The 20,858-nt window shown below is 46.6% G+C and overlaps 1 protein-coding gene across 1 annotated transcript in view; it reads right to left on the minus strand.

Annotated features, from left to right (window-relative positions):
- CTSB (cathepsin B) overlaps positions 1 to 11,482 on the minus strand; it is a 29,170-nt gene extending 17,688 nt beyond the window's left edge. The window contains exon 1 of the mRNA XM_082656649.1: positions 11,351 to 11,482. The gene's annotated coding sequence lies outside the window, so the exon portion shown is untranslated. The remainder of the gene's footprint in view (positions 1 to 11,350) is intronic.
- Positions 11,483 to 20,858: the final 9,376 nt, after the last annotated feature.

Consider the following 20,858-nt stretch of genomic DNA (forward strand, 5'->3'; position numbering starts at 1 on the left):
CCTGCCCACCAGAAAGACAAGATCCAGCCTCATCCACCAGAACACAGGCACTAGTCCCATCCACCAGGAAGCCTACACAACCCACTGAACCAACCTTAGCCACTGGGGACAGACACCAAAAACAACGGGAACGACGAACCTGCAGCCTGCAAAAAGGAGACCCCAAACACAGTAAGATAAGCAAAATGAGAAGACAGAAAAACACACAACAGATGAAGGAGCAAGATAAAAACCCACCAGACCTAACAAATGAAGAGGACATACGCAGTCTACCTGAAAAAGAATTCAGAATAATGATAGTAAAGATGATCCAAAATCTTGGAAATAGACAAAATGCAAGAAACATTTAACAAGGACCTAGAACTAAAGATGAAACAAGCAACGATGAACAACACAGTAAATGAAATTAAAAATACTCTACATGGGATCAATAGCAGAATAACTGAGGCAGAAGAACGGATAAGGGACCTGGAAGACAAAATAGTGGAAATAACTACTGCAGAGCAGAATAAAGAAAAAAGAATGAAAAGAACTGAGGACAGTCTCAGAGACCTCTGGGACAACATTAAACGCACCAACATTCGAATTATAGGGGTTCCAAAAAAGAAGAGAAAAAGAAAGAGACTGAGAAAATATCTGGCGAGATTATAGTGCAAAACTTCCCTAATATGGGAAAGGAAATAGTTAATCAAGTCCAGGAAGCACAGAGAGTCCCATACAGGATAAATCCAAGAAGAAATACGCCAAGACACATATTAATCAAACTGTCAAAAATTAAATACAAAGAAAACATATTAAAAGCAGCAAGGGAAAAACAACAAATAACACACAAGGGAATCCCCATAAGGTTAACAGCTGATCTTTCAGCAGAAACTCTGCAAGCCAGAAGGGAGTGGCAGGACATATTGAAAGTGTTGAAGGAGAAAAACCTGCAACCAAGATTACCCTACCCAACAAGGATCTCATTCAGATTAGATGGAGAAATTAAAACCTTTACAGACAAGCAAAAGCTGAGAGAGATCAGCACTGCCAAACCAGCTTTACAACAAATGGTAAAGGAACTTCTCTAGGCAAGAAACACAAGAGAAGGAAAAGACCTATAATAACGAACCCAAAACAATTTACAAAATGGGAATAGGAACATACATATCGATAATTACCTTAAATGTAAATGGACTAAATGCTCCCACCAAAAGACACAGATTGGCTGAATGGATACAAAAACAAGACCCATATATATGCTGTCTACAAGAGACCCACTTCAGACCCAGAGACACATACAGACTGAAAGTAAGGGGATGGAAAAAGATATTCCATGCAAATGGAAACCAAAAGAAAGCTGGAGTAGCAATTCTCATATCAGACACAATGGACTTTAAAATAAAAACTATTAGAAGAGACAAAGAAGGACACTACATAATGATCAAGGGATCGAGCCAAGAAGAAGACATAACAATTGTAAATATTTATGCCCCCAACATAGGAGCACCTGAATACATAAGGCAAATACTAACAGCCTAAAAAACGGAGATTGACAGTAACACATTCATAGTAGGGGACTTTAACACCCCACTTTCACCAATGGACAGATCACTCAAACGGAAACTAAATAAGGAAACACAACCTTTATATGATACATTACACAAGATAGACTTAATTGATATTTTTAGGACATTCCATCTAAAAACAACAGAATACACATTTCACTCAAGTGCTCATGGAACATTCTCCAGGATAGATATCTTGGATCACAAATCAAGCCTTCGTAAATTTAAGAAAATTGAAATTGTATCAAGTATCTTTTCCAACCACAACGCTATGAGACTAGATATCAATTACAGGAAAAGATCTATAGAAAACACAAACACATGGAAGTTAAAAAATACACTACATGATAACAAAGTGATCACTGAAGAAATCAAAGAGGAAATTAAAAAATACCTAGAAACAAATGACAAAGGAGACAGGACGACCCAAAACCGATGGAATGCAGCAAAAGCAGTTCTAAGAGGGAAGTTTATAGCAAAACAATCCCACCTTAAGAAACAGGAAACATTTCGAATAACAACCTAAACTTGCAACTAAAGCAAGTAGAGAAAGAAAAACAAAAAACCCCCAAGAGTAGCAGAAGGAAAAAAAAAATAAAAATCAGATCAGAAATAAATGAAAAACAAATGAAGGAAATGATAGCAAAGATCAATAAAACTAAAAGCTATTTAAGAAGATAAACAAAATAAATAAACCATTAGCCAGAATCATCAAGAAAAAAAGGGAGAAGACTCAAATCAACAGAATTTGAAATGAAAAAGCAGAAGTGAAAACTGACACTGCAGAAAAACAAAAGATCATGAGAGATTACTACAAGCAACTCTATACCAATAAAATGGACAAAGTGGAAGAAATAGACAAATTCTTAGAAATGCACAAACTGCCAACACTGAATCAAGAAGAAATAGAAAATATGAACAGACCAATCACAAGCACTGAAACTGAAACTGTGATTAAAAATCTTCCAACAAACAAAAGCCCAGGACGAGAGTGCTTCAAAGGCGAATTCTATCAAACATTCAGAGAAGACCTAACACCTATCCTTCTCAAACTCTTCCAAAATATAGCAGAGGGAGAAAGAGGCCCAAACTCATTCTACGAGGCCACCATCACCTTGATACCAAAACCAGACAAGGATGTCACAAAGAAAGAAAACTACAGGCCACTATCACTGATGAACACAGATGCAAAAGTCCTCAACAAAACACTAGCAAACAGAATCCAACACAGCACATTAAAAGGATCATACACCATGACCAAGTGGGGTTTATTCCAGGAATGCAAGGATTCTTCAATACACGCAAATCAATCAACATGATACACCGTATTAACAAACTGAAGGAGGAAAACCATATGATCATCTCAACAGAGGCACAGAAAGCTTTCGACAAAATTCAACACCCACTTATGATAAAAACCCTGCAGAAAGTAGGCACAGAGGGAACTTTCCTCAACATAATAAAGGCCATATATGACAAACCCACAGCCAACATCGTCCTCAACGGTGAAAACCTCAAAGCATTTCCACCAAGATCAGGAACAAGACAACTTTGCCCACTCTCACCATGCTTATTCAGCATAGTTTTTGGAAGTTTTAGCCACAGCAATCAGAGAAAAAAGGAAATAAAAGGAATCCAAATCGGGAAAGAACAAGTAAAGCTGTCACTTTCTGCAGATGACATGATACTATACATAGAGAACCCTAAAGATGCTACCAAAAAACCACAAGAGCTAATCAATGAATTTGGTAAAGTAGCAGGATACAAAATTAATGCACAGAAACCTCTGGCATTCCTATACACTAATGACGAAAAATCTGACGGTGAAATCAAGGAAACACTCCCATTTACCACTGCAACCAAAAGAATAAGATATCTAGGAATAAACCTACCTGAGGAGACAAAAGACCTGTATGCAGAAAATTATAAGACACTGATGAAAGAAATTAAAGATGATACAAACAGATGGAGAGATATACCATGTTCTTGGATTGGAAGAATCAACATTGTGAAAATGACTCTACTACCCAAAGCAATCTACAGCTTCAATGCAATCCCTATCAAACTACCACTGGCATTTTTCGCAGAAACAGAACAAAAAATTTCACAATTTGTATGGAAACACAAAAGACCCCGAACAGCCAAAGCAATCTTGAGAACGAAAAACGGAGCAGGAGGAATCAGGCTCCCTGACTTCAGACTATACTACAAAGCTACCGTAATCACGACAGTATGGTACTGGCACAAAAACAGAAAGACAGATCAAAGGAACAGGATAGAAAGCCCAGACATAAACCCACACACATATGGTCACCTTACTTTTAATAAAGGAGGCAGGAATGTACAGGGGAGAAAGGACAGCCTCTTCAGTAAGTGGTGCTGGGAAAACTGGACAGGTACGTGTAAAAGTATGAGATTACATCACTCCCTAACACCATACACAAAAATAAGCGCAAAATGGATTAAAGGCCTAAACGTAAGGCCAGAAACCATCAAACTCTTAGAGGAAAACATAGGCAGGACACTCTATGACATAAATCACAGCAGGATCCTTTTTGACCCACCTCCTAGAGAAATGGAAATATAAACAATAATAAACAAATGGGACCGAATGAAACTTCAAAGCTTTTGCACAGCAAAGGAAACCGTAACCAAGACCAAAAGACAACCCTCAGAATGGGAGAAAATATTTGCAAATGAAGCAACTGACAAAGGATTACCCTCCAAAATGTATAAGCAGCTCATGCAGCTCAATAACAAAAAACCAATCAACCCACTCCAAAAATGGGCAGAGGACCTAAATAGACATTTCTCCAAAGAAGATATACAGACTGCCAACAAACACATGAAAGAATGCTCAACGTCCTTAATCATTAGAGAAATGCAAATCAAAACTACAATGAGATATCATCTCACACCAGTCAGAATGGCCATCATCAAAAAATCTAGACACAATAAACGCTGGAGAGGGTGGGGAGAGAAGGGAACCCTCTTGCACTGCTGGTGGGAATGTAAATTGATACAGCCACCGTGGAGAACGGTATGGAGGTTCCTTTAAAAACTACAAATAGAACTACCATATGACCCAGCAATGCCACTACTGGGCATATACCCCGAGAAAACCGTAATTCGAAAAGAGTCATGTGCCAAAATGTTCACTGCAGCTCTATTTACAATAGCCCGGAGATGGAAACAACCTAAGTGTCCATCATCGGATGAATGGACAAAGAAGATGTGGCACATATATACAATGGAATATTACTCAGGCATAAAAAGAAACGAAACTGAGCTGTTTGTAATGAGCTGGATAGACCTAGAGTCTGTCATACAGAGTGAAGTAAGTCAGAAAGAGAAAGACAAATACCGTATGCTAACACATATATATGGAATTTCAGGGGAAAAAAAAGGTCATGAAGAACCTAGGGGTAAGACAGGAATAAAGACACAGACCTCCTAGAGAATGGACTTGATGTGGGGAGGGGGAAGGGTAAGCTGTGACAAAGTGAGAGAGAGGCATGGACACATACACACTACCAAACGTAAGGTAGATAGCTAGTGGGAAGCAGCCGCATAGCACACAGAGATCAGCTCGGTACTTGGTGACCGCCTCGAGGGGTGGGATAGGGAGGGTGGGAGGGAGGGAGACGCAAGCGGGAAGAGATATGAGAACATATATATATATATATATATATATAAATATATATATAACTGATTCATTTTGTTGTGAAGCAGAAACTAACACACCATTGTAAAGCAATTATACTGCAATAAAGATGTAAAAAAAATGCCATATTAAAAAAAGATTGGTGGGAGTGGGCAACCTTGTCTTGTTCCTGATCTTAGTGCAAATGGTTTCATTTTTTCACCATTGTGGACGATATTGGCTGTGGGTTTGTTATATATGTCCTTTTTTAATGTTGAATAAAGTTCTCCCTATGCCTACTTCTGCAGGGCTTTTATCATAAATGGGTGTTGAATTTTGTCCAAAGCTTTCTCTGCATGTTTTGAGATAATCATACGGCAAGCTTGATTTTTAAAACAGCCTTCTTACACAGTTAAGAATCCTCTGTAGACTGGTTTCTAAATCTGATCTAAGGAGACAGGACATGTACCTGAAATTTCCAAAACAGCCAGCTGCAATCTTCTGACTAATCCAGAAGAAGATGGATGCATGTCCAGCCACAGTCTTTCATCAGGTCCTCTGCTCTCCCTTACCCACTGCTGCCGCTTAAATACTGCTGACCCCTTTCACTGTTGGCTCTAAAGAACTGAGTGCCTTCATTTTGCCAATAGCCACAAATTAAGGTTGTTTCTTACATGTCAGCAAAGTGGCTCTAGGCGGGGCGAAGGTGGAAGGGCTGGAGGGTTGTGAAGGTTCAGTGGGACCTTGCTACAGCTTGTGTTTCTCTTCCACAAAGGCTGCTCTTGCCCCTTGCTGTCACCGCGGCACTGGCTCCGGGAGCCTGGGCCATTTCAGCGCACCCACACAGAAGCAGGCAGGCCTGCGCTTCCCCTCCATGTCATCCGCCCACTTACACCTCCATGTTGGAGCGGTACAAGTGACCCGACCTCAGATGTGCTCTGATCGACCCGAAGGACACCCAGGACCTCTCCTTGAGTCCGAAGCACAGCCTTGACGTGGTCTTTCTGTTTTACGTCTTGGTTCCTAATGGAAACATGTGAAGCTGCTTTCTGGCTTATAATCTTTAAATCAAAACCAAAACCAAACAAAAACAGCTGCCAGTCTTCATCCTCACAGCTTTAAGGAGACAGATGGCCAGGCATCGCTGGCTCTCCAGCCCCTACAGCCCGGCTCCCCACAGCTAAATGCGCCCAAGCAAGCACTGTGTGGCCCAGAAAAGGCACCCAGCGCGTCACTGCAGGCTCCAGGAGCTGCGAGAAGGCCCCACCTGCCTCCGGCACCTGAACCCTTTCGGACACTCACAGGGACTCCCCTGCTCCCCGTCTGCCGGTTGTCTGCCTGAAATAAGTGACTGATTCCCACCAGGCTCAGCAGGGAGGCCTCCTCGAGCTGCTCTCCCATGATGCCTGGAAACCGCGCGGCTACACTGCCCACAAATGGGACACTGCTTAAGGTCATCCACAGCAGCTCATAACCTGCACACTTAGAAAGTTACTCTCCTAGGCCTAAAACCATGGATCCCCCAAGAAGGCCCTCAGCGGTCAAAACATTTTGTAGTTTTGAGAAACATGACCATTTGGGCAAAGTTCTGGAAAGTTCTGGAGGCTTTTGCTTGCTGGATTGCTCCCCGACGCTGACCCTGACTTAGTGTGATGCTGAAGAGGTGCTTCATCCCTGTGTCTCAGCTTCTAAAACGGGCGTGCTGCCTGGATCCTGAAGGACCTCGGGGCTACTTCATGAAAGCTTTCAGAAATCCCTGGAGATTCAAATGAGATGAGTGTGCCATGCCTCTCCAGCCCGCGGGAACACAGCAGCTCCCTAATTCAATCCCAGGCTGGAGTACATCTCCCTGCTGGCTGGGCACTGCTGGGGGGGATTGGCAGACACAAGAACAAGCAACAGAAAGGCCTCGCCTCTCCGGCTTGGTCTGGGTTTCCTCCCCTGGGGCCCTGGGAAGATACATTCCCCTCACCAGGCTGCTGGGAGATGGAAGAAGACATCTTCCCTGCAGCCTGGCTGGGTGTGGACAGCCCTACTGCCACCAGAAAACAATCCCTCACGCACCAGCGCCAGCAGCGCGAACATACAGCTCCCCGTGCACAGGCCGGTTAACTCCTGCCATCACAGGGTAATTCTTTCTATTCTCGGTTGTATCCCAGTGTGGAAGAAAAATCAGGATCCCCCTACTCAGATGATGGTTTATCCTGCTATCTTGACCACCAGAACAAAGTACCCCCCAAATACCTGCAGGGCTAAGTATTTGGAGAAGGGGGGGCTGACTGCTCCCAGCTGATGTGTGACAAGGCCTGTACCCTGGAGCAGCTGAACCCCTTGGGCAGCATCGCCTTCCCAGGTCTTGCGCAAGCCCAGAGGCCATGTGACTGGTTTGTTCCAGTGAGCACATCCTGCCCCAGTCCAGGTCAGCAGGTCAGGGGGTCACGGAGAAGCTCAGCCCCGCTGGGTCTCTCGGCAGAGTAGCTGGTTTCACACTGCTCTATACTGGATCAGTTCACTATCTAGATGGTATCTGTCCCATCCTCCTTGCCGCATCCGTGCTGGTAACTCTAGGTTATCTTGATGACCAGACTAAGTGAGTGATTTGCCCCGTAGAGACAGGTAATACAGTCAAGACTGCAGGCACCATCCTTCCCAGCACCCAGCATTCATAAGATGGTAGTGATGGAAAAGGGCCTCTGGTCTTGATTAAGGTTTTTGTTTCCCAGGTGAGGGGAACTGAAGCTTAAGAAAAGACCCAAGGCAAGCTCTGGATGGTGTACCTGGGTAGGGACAGAACTGCCAAGAGATGGAATTGTAGAGATTCCTCCACAATTATCTGCGTGACACCTGTCATGTCACAAACTCGCAGATGCCTCAGTTTTCTCACCTGTGAAGTGGAAGAGTCAGACTTCCAGTACCCAAAACCCACACGCATCCTCAAAGTTAAAAAATCAGAAAATATTATCTAATTGCAGACAAGTCCAGATACCTAGGTTAGGATCAAAAGAAGCCTTCTTAAGTTCTAGCTGTGGACAAACACATTAAAACCCACAAACTATCACTGATCAACAACAAAAATAGAAAAACCTCATCAATGATTTCCTAGAGCAAAGAATTAAATTTGACTTCCCAGTCATGCAAATCAAAACAAGGACAGCATTTCAAACGCACCAGACTGGCAGAAATTAAAGTCCGATAATGTCTGGTGTTGGTAAATATGAAAGACAAAAACCCTCAAGGCCACTGGGAATATACGCTGGTAAAACCTCATTGGACAGCACTGTCAGTATCTAGAAAAATGGAAGGTGCACACACCTTAGGACCCAGCAACTTACTGACTTCTGCTTCTGCCCTAGAGAAACTCTTGCAAGTGTCTGACAGACACAAGGATACTGCAGTGCTGAGAACAGTGAAAAAGCAAAACTAACTGTCCCTCAGGAAATAAATACACCGTGCATTTCAGATGAATGAACTGGACCTGCTATGTATTAACCTAAAGCAATCTCACAGACACAAGTGGAAAAAGGACACATGCAGTATAATTAAAGTGTGTTAATTTCAATAACATTATTCACAAATTGATACAAAGTATTAAAAGAACAAGGAGAAAAAAACCCAACCAGGCAGGAGAATCATAAAGAGAAGAGCAGATAAGAGTTACAAGGTCCCTCAGACACCAGTAACAGATTTGCAGAGTGAAGAAGCTGGAAGCTGCTGTCTGCCCACGGGGGCCATGACCAGCAGGGAAGGCACTGACTCTAAGACCGACCACACACACACACACACACACCTCTGAGATAAGAAGCTGTGGGTGCTGCAAAAAGCAGGTGGGGATGAGGCCTGCGCTTTAAAACGGGGCTGAAGTCTAAATGTTTAATGGTGTTTGATCCCTAGATCCCCCTCCTACCCAAGCTAGGTTGGGATGTGAACATACCAGGCATGGAGGGACTCGGGAGTCATCTCCCAGGCACCCTTGCTGAGGCAGCTCTGGAGTGTGCGCTGAGCGTGAACCAAGAAAAATGAAGACACGGGACAAGGGGTGGAATGCCGACAGCCTCCCAAAACCCAGTGAGTCCAACACACACCTGCGTGTGCTTCAACTAGATTCGTCAATTTACCGTCAATCCTGACCACCTCTACACGTGAGGCTGAACCATATCCAAGTGCCTGACTGCAATCCTCCTTGATGTACAAAAACTACCATTTCATATAGTTCAGCCTCACATATTTCCAACGCTTTCCTTATGCTAAACTGCCCAAAACAGGCGGCAGACACTGTGGGTCCTCACCCTGAAACGTTTCAGTTCTTCTCTCCCGAGCACAGGGATATTCAATACAACCCCAACTCATCACCACATTTAAGAAAACCACCCAAGAGACATCCCAAGGCTCACCTGAAAGCACTCTTCCTTCACTTCCCAATCCAGCTGCCAATGGTAACACAAGGTATCTCAGCCCTAAAATGTATACCACGTCCTACTCCAACTCCCAGCGCCGGCAGCTGGGGAAAGAAAGAGCCCATCTACAAGGAGGGCCGCAGCTCAGGCTGCTGAATCAGCAGGCTGCTGAATCCAGGTGCTTCCTGGAGCTAAAGGGCTTCCACACTCACTGCCTGGCCAGTTCAGAAACAGGCTGTCCAGACCCAGCAGCAGGGGAGCTCAAGTGGAGCCAGGGCTGTGTCTGGCGCAAGTCGCCTTCCCCTGGGCCTGGGACGCCCCCAGATAAGGGATCTGCACCCTTCCACTTGGCTGCACCCCAGCTCTGGGACAAAAATGCCCCCAAAGGTTTGAGTGAATCCATTCTCCAGGGTGCCTTCAACTCGTTGGGAAAGCCACACAGGTTGGGGGCAGCACAGCCCCTTTCTCTATGAAGCTCAAAGGCGCTAAGTCACCATCCCCAGTGCCAACAGGAAACAATCCTCCAGGAAGTTAAGGATGTTACAAAAGAAAAGGAAAGTAGCCTTTACCAAAGCAGACGCCCTGCTAAGGCTCTTCCTCATATCACCCTGCATCTATAGATTCAATTAGATGAACGCACCTCAGCTGCATTCGCCTCTAGTGAGGCACCTGAGGGTCAGTTTTTCCAAAGGTAACCAAAGGTTCTAGGCCTCTCTTTGAACCCCTCCTCCCCGCACTGGGTACGAGTCTCTCCTGGGTCAGAGGGAGGGAATGTGGAGCCTGAGCTACTGTCCTTCTCCCCGTGCCAGCCTACTGGCTTCCTCAGTGCCGGGGGAAGGGGTTGACCGAGGCCCACGAAGAAGACAAATCCAATTCACATCTACCTGGACAGCCGGCGGACCCCCAAACTCGGTCACCCCACAACGCTCCCTCTCCGAGGCCTCCACGGTCATCAGCTGAGCGACAGGCGATGCCCCCAGGGCTCTGCTCTGCCTTCGCCTCTCCCGCAGCACCCTGGGCCCAGACCGGCTCCCTTCCTTAGCAAACCAGGGGTGGGCCCAGCCTCTCCCTCCCCCCACACTCCCGGGGCTGGCACCCCGGGTCCTACAGCCTCCTGTGCCCCCCCTGCTTAGTTTCTCCTCCCATCTGTGGATTTAACTCTTTCTGTGGGTCCCACCTTCCTCCACCCAGTTCCAGGTTCCTGTTTTCCAATTTCTGTCTTCTGGGGGTCCCCGGACTTGGGTGTGATTGTGTGCAAGAAACTGCCCGGGCAAACCCTTTAGAAAAAGAATACACCTAAAACTGATGCAGGTAAATATTATCATCCCAGCAATTTACCGAGGAAACTGAGGCCCATTAGCTCAAAAGGGGCTGGGGAGCAGAGCTGCCGCCGAAGTCAGCGGGGCCCGGGCCAAGCTCTTCCTCGCAGGCTCCTCCCTCGGATCCCACCGCCCGGCCCTCCCCGGCCCTGAAGACGGCGGACCGTGGGGTCTGGATGACCCGGCCTGGGGTCAGAACACGACTCGGGGACTGGGGGCTGCGGGGGGGGGGAACACGAGCCTCCCAGCCGGAGTGGGTGGGAATGGGGGAGGAGCACCGGCTACCCGCGCTGGGATTCATTTTTGCTTTTCTCACCACAACGACGTCCGGGAGGACGCCGTGCCGCCCCGGCTCGCCCGGCTGCGACTGCCCGAGGGTCCCCCTTTCCGCCGGCCAGGGACGCCGGTCTCCCCATCCCCCCGACCCGCCCGCACGCACTCACTCACCGCGCTCCGCCGCCGCCGCAGAGGGCCTGGGCCTGCAGCGTGAGACCGCCCTGGCCGGCGCTGGTGATGGTGCCGGTGCCTAAGCAGCAGCTGTAGCTCCTCAGGGTCGCCCCCGCGCTAAGTAGAGCGCCCGGCCCCGCCCCGCGCTCGACTGACTCCTCACGTGACCGCCGGCGCCCCGCCCCGCCCCGCCTCGCGCCCGGCTGACTCACCACGTGACCGCCGGCGCCCCGCCGCCGCGCCCGCCCGGCTCCCGGGCCTCCAGCCGCCTGGGAAGAGGGGTTCTGAGCGCCGCCGGCTTCCACCCTGCGCGCTGGGACCCGTGCGGAGCGGAAGGGGGCTGGAGGCGGCCCTCGGGGCCTCACCCCGCCTGGAGAGATTCCCCGGGGCCCACCCGGCCGAGACGCAGCGCATCAAAGCCAAAGCCCGAATTCCTACTTAAGGGAGGGGACAGCTGTTTGTTATTTCGTTGATCCAGAAACAACTGCCAGAGATGGGGGTATCGAGACAGCAGGCTTCCCAGAAGAGCCTTAAAAGGCTGTTAGCTTTACTATTCTGAGACTGTGCCTATCAGATCGTCCAGCTATGTAAGAAAAAAAAAAGGTAGTAGTTAATTACCACTGAGTACTAATTTCAGGAGCTGCATCAGGATTTCTATAGAGAAGCACCTGAGAGGCAAAAATCTGTTTGGAAGAGTGGTTGCCAGGAGGCCGGTCCTGAAGAGGTCGTACACAGCAAGCACACTGTTGTACCTGAAGTTTACTTGGGGGTGGGGGTCCCTATGGAGGCTGATGGAGGGGCTCAAGTCCCACTTGGTTCCATGATTCCCCGGATGTTTTTTTAAAATAAATTTATTTATTTATTTACTTTGGGGCTGTGTTGGGTCTTCGTTGCTGCGCGCGGGCTTTCTCTGCTTGCTGCGAGCGGGGGCTACTCTTCATTGCAGTGTGAGGGTTTCTCATTGCGGTGGCTTCTCATGTTGTGGAGCACGGGCTCTAGGCGCGTGGGCTTCATTAGTTGTGGCACGCGGGCTCAGTAGTTGTGCCTCACGGGCTCTAGAGCGCAGGCTCAGTAGTTGTGGCGCACGGGCTTAGTTGCTCCGTGGCATGTGGGATCTTCCCGGACCAGGGCTAGAACCTGTGTCCACTACATTGGCAGGTGGATTCTTAACCACTGCGCCACCAGGGAAGTCCCCTGGATGTTTCTAACACGCATGACAATCTTGCGAGGTTGGTATGATCCCAGTATTATTCAACGGGCTCAGAAAAGTCTGGTATTTTATCCTGGTGCTCCTGTAGTAAGAAAGCTGTAGATCTGGCCAACTCCAGGAGGCCCTGGATGTCTGCTGTGTCCTGCAGATGCCTGGCCATGAGCTGTGACACAGTCCCTGTGCATGCCAGGGCCCTTCAGAGAGTCTCCGGACACGTGGTCGCACCTGTTTGGTCCCAGTTAGGGGTAAGAGTGGAAGGAAAAAAGACTCAGTCCACACATGGTTGCTGCATCCTCAAGTGTGTGGAATATCCAAGGAACTTACAACAGCAGTTGTAAGCAGGGGATCAAGAGACTCCAGCCTTGGACTCCAGACTGCAAGTCAGTGTTTTGCCAAGTCACCTTCATATGACATCAGTCATTCTTGAATTCCATAATAGTGCTCGGAAGAGGCACAAAGTAGGAGGACAAGCCCATGATCATGATAAATCTCTCTCCCTCTCTCTTCTTTATAGCATGACAAGAGGAGTGCCAAGTGCTTTTCATGCATTCTCTCAATTTTACGGGATTTTGGATGGGTGCCATTATAGAGATAGAAATCCCTTTTGAAATAGAGCAAAAGAAAAATAAACAGGTACTACTAGAGTAGAATTGAACCATTCCTGGGAGATCCAGGAGTGCTTCGTGGAGGAAGCAACATGCCACAGGATCTATGTTACTTCCCTCTTTGCTCTCACTGGTTCTTAAGCTCCAAGAGGACCAGGATTTTGCCTGTGTTGTTCCCTCTGCGTCCCCAGCACATAGTAGCGTGCTTGGCACCTAGTAGAGAACGAACACTTGTTCACTGAGTGAATTCATAAATGAATGAAATGGACTTTGAAGGTTAATAGAATTTTGGCTTAACTTGCCAGGTTTGGGACCAGGGAATAGCTCTCAGAATGTACAGAAGGGCCTTGGCCTGTATGTGCAGAAGATGTTTGCCTGTTGAGCTTCTGGAAAAGAGGCCTAGGTATACAACCAAAAGAGATAAAAACATATCCTCACAAAAACTTGGATTCAGATGTTCATTGCAGCATTATTCACAATAAACAAAGGGTAGAACCCAGTGCCCATCCACTGATAAATTGATACACAATACGCCATATGCCCATATAACAGAATGGTACTCATTTATAAAAAGGAATGAAATATTGGTACATACTACGGCATGGATAAGCCTTGAAAACATTTATGCTAAGTGAAAGAAGCCAGTCACAAAGACCACATTTTATATGATCCCATTTATATGAAATGTCCAGAAGAGGCAAATCTATAGAGATTGAAAGTAGATTAGTGATTGTCTCAGGCTGGGGGGGCAGACAGGGAGATGGGAGATTTGGGAGGTGATAGCTAAAAGGTATGGGACTTCTTGAGTAATAAAAGTGCTCTAAAATTGATTGTGGTGATGGATATATATGTACCCTATGACCATAGTAAAAAAAAAAACATTGAATTGTACACTTTTAAATGAGTAAATATTTTGGTATGTCAGTTATATCTCAATAAAACTATTACAAAAAAATTTAAAAAGAGGGTTGATTAAGGAAGTACTGGAAAAGGCTAAAGTAGAAACAACCCTCCCCCCCCACTTTTTCTGGCTGTCCTTTAAAAAGCCCCTTTCCTGAAGAAATATCTGATCTGTTTCTCTCTCTTTTGTAAACACTTGTAAATTCATTTTCCACTGACCTCTTTCTGCCAGCTTCTAAATCCAGAGGAGTTAGGCTGGTGGTGGAGAGATTTTTAATGGATGGTTTGTCGATATTTACTGGGCTCTTTAGTAGCTGACAGTGGAGTCTGACGGTTTGGGCATCAGCTAGTTCTTCCTCCCAGGTGTTAACCCAACAGAGTGACAACTGATAAGAGCGAATCCTCTCTCTACCTTCTTTTTTTTAATATTTATTTATTTATTTGGTTGTGTGGGATCTTAGTTGCAGCAGGCGGGCTCCTTAGTTGTGGCTCACCAGCTCCTTAGTTGCAGCATGCATGTGGGATCTAGTTCCATGACTGGGGATAGAACCCAGGCCCCTTGCATTGGGAGCGCAGAGTCTTAGCCACTGGACAACCAGGGAAGTCCCACAGATAAGACCTTTTGAAGGTCTCCTTGGGCCCCTAATTCTTACTTTAGGCCTTTTATGAGCCTGAGAGCGTGATCTCCTGAGACCTCTAGCAGGTGGAAGGAAGGAAGTATTTGAAGGAGGATTTCTTTCCCCCATTATGCCCTGCCCCCAGTTCACTCAATCCTACAGGGCCAGAAGCACTGGATTCTACCATGAACCAGAATCTTCTGAGCTTCCTGGAGGGCTCTGACCAATGGGAAGAGTTGACAATAGTCTCCTGCACAGAGATCTTGTTCCCTGAAAGCTGGGTTCACCTCTTGGTGGATGTTGAGCCAACAGACACAACCAAGTCAAAGATCACAAAGAGAAGGATGTATTATTACTTGCAGCAAGGAAGGAGAACACTGGGGATCTTTCCCAAAGCAGTGTCTCCCCAAACAGCAAAACTGGGGAAGGTTTAAGCTAAGGGTACATACATATTAATGAAGGGGCTTGAGCAGAGGACCATTAGCACAGAATTGGGGCTAAGCTGACTGAAGTCGGGAGGGTCAACGTCATCATTCTGTCCTCCACCTGGGTAGGGACCTTTTTCCCGCAGAACTCTAAGATATATTGGTGGGACTTCCCTGGTCGGGGAACTAAGATCCCACATGCCATTCAGCCACAAGAGATAAATTTTTTAAAAGGATATATTATTATGTATACCCCTTGAGGAGAAACTAGGACTCTGCTTTATCACTGCACTATTTGACTGCCTTTTCTCTGTTCCTGCGTTCCTTTGTTCCCTCAAAATCATTAATTACTGAGACCTACTCAAGGGCAAGCATTGTGGCCAGGCTTAGATCACAAAAGGGCATAGGCCAAAATGGGTTCTCTTGTACCAAGAAAACCATTCCTGGCTCCCTTTCTCCAGGACCCCCTACCCTATCTGCTTACAATCTCCCTTATCAACACTCTTTTTTCCCACTGGTCCTAGCCAGGGTAGGAAAAAAAAAAAAAAAAAAAACAGAGCCAGAAAAACCTGGGTTTGATTTCTAGTTCCAAAGTTTCTTCACTTTTCCCAGCCTCTAAACAGGTTGTTATGAGGGGATAATTTAAGTTAGATTCTGTGTAGTGCACCAACCACAGTGCCCATGAAACCGAGCAGGACACTATGGGGCCTTCCTGGTGACAAACTCCCGCCATGTTCCCCACCTCTTGTTTGTAAAAAACCTTTAACTTCCTAGGTCTTCCTCAAGTTCCAAACAGCAGATTTAATCAGAGAAATTTAAAAATGCAGAAACAAAGGAAAACAGTGAAACAAGACAAAATAATAATAGTTTAGCCATAAAACAGAGTCAAGGACCTTTAGTTCCTCCTCAAGGACTATAGATAATATCCTGAACCATATCCTTGAGTTGTTTTGCAGAGACAAAACCCCCCCATCAGGTGGAAGATGCTAACTACATTCGGACCACCAGCAGCACTTAGACGCCAGACCGGCTGGAGCCAGAAAACTGATAATTGAGATCACCTTGTTACCGCCTCACCAACTAATTACAAGGATGTCCATGAGTTGATCATGTACCCCAGACCCTCCCTCTCACTTTGTCTTTAAAAACCCTTCCCTAAAAGCCAGTGGGGAGTCCAGGTCTTTTGAGTGTGAGCTGTCCATTCCCCTTGCTTGGCCCTGCAATAAATGCTGTACTTTCCTTCACCACAACCCGGTGTCAATATATTGGCTTTGCTGCACATCTGGGTGAGCGGAACCAAGTTTGGTTTGGTAACACCCACAAATACACTCTTCAAGTTTACAAAGCTCCTCCCACTTTCTAATGGCCAGAGCAAGATATATAGAAAGTTCTGGTCTTAAAACATGGACGATACCAAATGTTGGCAAGGATTTGAAGCAATGGGGGTTCTTTTCTTTTTTTAATTAAAAGTAGAGCGAGAGAGGAAGCAAGCTCTCTGGAGTCTCTTCTGATAAGGGCACTCTCAGGACCTCAGCTAAACCTAGCTAATTCCCAAAGACCCCATCTCCAAATACCATCTCACTGGGGGTTAGGGCTTCAACATGTGAAATCTGGGGGGACACGATTCAGTCCGTGGCAGGGAGTTAATACATGTAAGGCACCAAGCGCCCAGCACAGGAAACACACTCCAGATCAAGAGTGCTGACCACACATGTGAGTATGTTTGTACTCATAGCTCTTTACAGTTTGCAAAGCAGTCTCACCCTCATAATCTTTCCCACTTGGAGCCTCTTAGCCGCCCTCTGAGGTAGGCTTCTTCCAGATGAGAAAACCCAGGAGAGGCTGGGCCATTTGCCAAAGTCACGTGCCCTTAAGTCTCCTGACTCAGCCCATGTGTTTCCTGTCTCTTCTTCTCAGGTCACCGGCACCATCTTTAGCAAAATGTGTCCCCTTGGACCCACTCCAAGGCTGCCTAGGAGCTCGCAAAGGGGTCTGAGTTACAGAGAATTGACGAGTCCGCTTTCGGTCCCATACTTGGGGGTCTCCTGGAATGTGTCAGACTTGTTTCTGTCCTAGGTACTAAGTGTCCCCTAGAGACAGATCTGTTGACTTAGCTCTCTGTGAAAAAGCAGCTCCATGCCGTCAGCAGTGAATACAGAACATACAATCAGCAAAGTCATCAGGAAGAGTGACAATAGGGAAGTACCCCAATTCAGAGTTCTCCATCATCTGGGGCTCAAATGGGAGAAAAGTTTTATTACCGTACACCAGCAGAAATTGTTTCTGAGTATGAGATTCTTTTTGCTAAGGGAAGGTAAAGAGTAAACTGTTCCCATTTAAATGCATAGTCATTGCTCCGGCTCATTTTAGAGACCAGTGAGGTCATCATGGACAGATGGTGTAATTTCTCTATCGATTTCAGAAGGCTTGTTTGCTGTAGATGGCCAATAAGTACTTTTCAAAAATCAACTAATCTTCAGAGAAGATCTTTTATTTCTCATGAATTCTTCTTTTGCTTGAGGATGTCTTTAGATTTTAGAAGTCCATGGTGAGGAGACTTCCCTGGCGGTCCAGTGGTTAAGACTCCATGCTCCCACTGCAGGGGGCACGGGTTCGATCCCTGGTCAGGGAGCTAAGATCCCACATGCTGCACAGCACAGCCAAAAAAATTCAAAAAAAAAAGAAAAGAAAGAAAAGAAATGCATGGTGAGATATGAAATCCTTTGTTTTCTCCAGATGTCTGCCTGTGTGAGCTCCCATCCTCATCTATTTAGTCTATTTATGTTGGGTTCTGTGGAGGTGAGAAAACCTCCTCTAATTGGCATTGGTCTGTGACTGGATGAATAAAGTATCTTCTGATTGTTAGTCATCTAATTTGCATGTGTGTGAAGGGAAGTAGTGGATTAGTCATCAGGGAGTAGGTGGGGGAAGTTGGTGAATTTGCAACAAGAGCTGAGAAGGGAAGAAGCCCAGAATGTGAGTTTTGCAACCCACAAACCTCATGCCAGATCCAGGCTCTGCCACTCAGTCACTGTGTGAACTGGGACAGGTTAACTGATGTCTGTGAGCCTTGATTTCTTCTGCAACATAATCAGAGTGGTTGTAAGGGTGAAAGGGAGTATCCCAGGTACATTCGTCTGCTCAGCCTACTGCAACAGAGAACCACAGACTCGGGGGCTTCAACAACAGAAGTTTGTGTTCTCACAGTTCTGGAGGCTGGAGGTCTGAGATCAAGGCGTCAGCAGGGTTGGTTTCTTCTGAGGCCTCCATCCTGGACTTGCAGATGGCCGCCGTCTCTCTCAGCCCTGTGGTGGTCCCTCTTCTGTGCTTGAGCACCACTGGTGTCTCTCTGTGTTCCAATTTCACCTTCTTATAAGTACACAGGTCAGGTTGGATTAGGGCCCATCCTCAAGGCCTGGCTTCATTTTAAGTTAATCACGTCTTTAAGGGCTCTATCTCCAAACACAGTCACATTCAGAAGTACTGGGGAGGGCTTCCCTGGTGGTGCAGTGGTTGAGAGTCCACCTGCCGATGCAGGGGACACGGGTTCGAGCCCTGGTCTGGGAGGATCCCACATGCCGTGGAGCAACTGGGCCCGTGAGCCACAACTGCTGAGCCTGCGCGTCTGGAGCCTGTGCTCCGCAACGGGAGAGGCCACAACAGAGAAAGGCCCGCGCACCGCGATGAAGAGTGGGCCCCCACTCGCTGCAACTAGAGAAAGCCCTCGCACAGAAACGAAGACCCAACACAGCCAAAAATAAATAAATTAAAAAAAAAAAAGCACTGGGGATTAGGGCTTCAACATATGAATATTGGGCAGCAGGGGGAACACACGATTCAGCCCGTAACACCAGGGAAAGCTTCTAGCCAAGTAGTGGCCTCCACAGATCCTCATTATTATGAGACCCTGCCATTTCTTCCCCCAGCCTCTTTCTCCCTGCTCCTAAATCTGGAATGTTTTTGTGCTTTTGATAATTATGCAGGGGGTGACAGTAGTATTTTCCACAGAGCGTAATAGTAAAAACTAATCAATGGCAAGAAGAGAGGAAACGTGAAAAGCCTGCTCAGCATTGCTTTACAGTCTACCCTCAGGGACTTCCCTTGGGCTAGTCTTACTAGTAGAGAAATTGTCGCTGGTTCTGAATATGTGGAAAATGTGTTACTCCCAGGTCAAAAACATGCTGGTGGTTACAACCGACCTCTTGTGCCTTTTGTGATGGGGTGTTTGCTGCATAAATGAAGAAAGGGTGTTTAGAGGATATTTCTACATCCACATTAGTGGAGCCTTTTTGGTGAGGTCTCTCTTAGTAGCATTTTTTTTTTTTTTTGGCCACATTGCATGGCATGTGGGATCCCCAACCAGGGATCGAACCCATGCCCCCTGCAGTGGAAGCGTGGAGTCCTAACCGTTGGACCACCAGGGAAGTCCAGTAGCATTATTATTTATTTTTGTCGTCCTTGAAAAAGTCTAAGTAATCTTAAAATTGAAAGGCACCTTAACGTGACTGAGGGCCTTGTACGTGCCAGGTACTGTCCTGGATGTTGGGAATACAGAGAGGGTCTCGACAGGCTCTCTGTTCTCCCGGAGGTCAACTGTTTACAATAGCCCATACATCCACTGCCAAAGGTTACAAGGCAAGTAGTACTTTCTATAGGTAACTTGAACCCTGGCTGGTGGTCACTAGCCTTGTGCCTGAACAGCGAGGGTGCTAGGATGCTTGCTACCTCACCAGGTCTCCCTGACATCTGAATACGGAGTTAGATCTCTGTCTTACTCGCCCCGCCCCCCCAGGTTCAAGTATCACTTTCTGCCCAGGTGAGGCCGCCACATCCTTTGATTTGGGCCAAATGGCCTCGATTCCATCAGCTCATGCTCTTGGGATTCGGTTCCCAGACCTGACCTCATCCTGGTCGGGTTTCTTACCATTTACCACTATCTCCCTGAAAGCATGGCCTCCAGTATGGACCCAACGCAGAACAGTGCAGTGCCTGGGGTGGGATGGGGGACAGCCCTCCCCACCAAGACCCAAGGGCCATTTTCTCCACAAGCAGTGCGCTCATGGATGGTTTCTCTAAAGGCAAGAGTCTTTTTTCTCAAATTCCTAATGTCCAGACTCTTCATTAAATCACTTGACTTTCTCCCTTCTCTGCATTAGGGTTGGGTTAGGGCTACACAATCAAGTTACCTGTCTCTCATCCCCTTTATTGTGATGAATGATAATGTTCATTTATTTAAAGTAATGTTGACCAGCTATGGTGTAACAAAGGCCTTGCCTTAAATATTTTATGGATTTCTAAAAGCCTGACCTGTGGTTTGAGCTGCAAAGAGGATGACAGGTATGCCTTTGTCTTTCCAGAACACTCCCAGGTCGCTGTGAGCCCAAGGACAGGCCAGCCTCTTCTGCTCAACGGCAGTCCTTGAAGCAAATTCTTATCTCTGGGTTCCAGGGGAAAGGGACTTTGGAATTCGCCAAGACAGATTTTAAAATATATGTTATACATACACAATAAGTAAATATAAATGATCATAGTAAGGAATTCCCTGGCAGTCCAGTGGTTAGGACTCCGCATTTTCACTACCAAGGGCCTGGGTTCAATCCCTGATCAGAGAACTAAGGTCCTGCCAGCAGCGAGACAGGGCCAAAAGAAAGATCATAAGAGTCTACGTGCACTTTCAGTGCACAATGTCGTTCAGTCTTTACGTCGACCCTGTAAGATCTTTTAACAGATTAGGAAACTGAGGCAGAACAG

The sequence above is a fragment of the Grampus griseus genome, assembly GCF_964374135.1.
Source record: "Grampus griseus genome assembly, chromosome: 6".
Taxonomy (NCBI): Eukaryota; Metazoa; Chordata; class Mammalia; order Artiodactyla; family Delphinidae; genus Grampus; species Grampus griseus.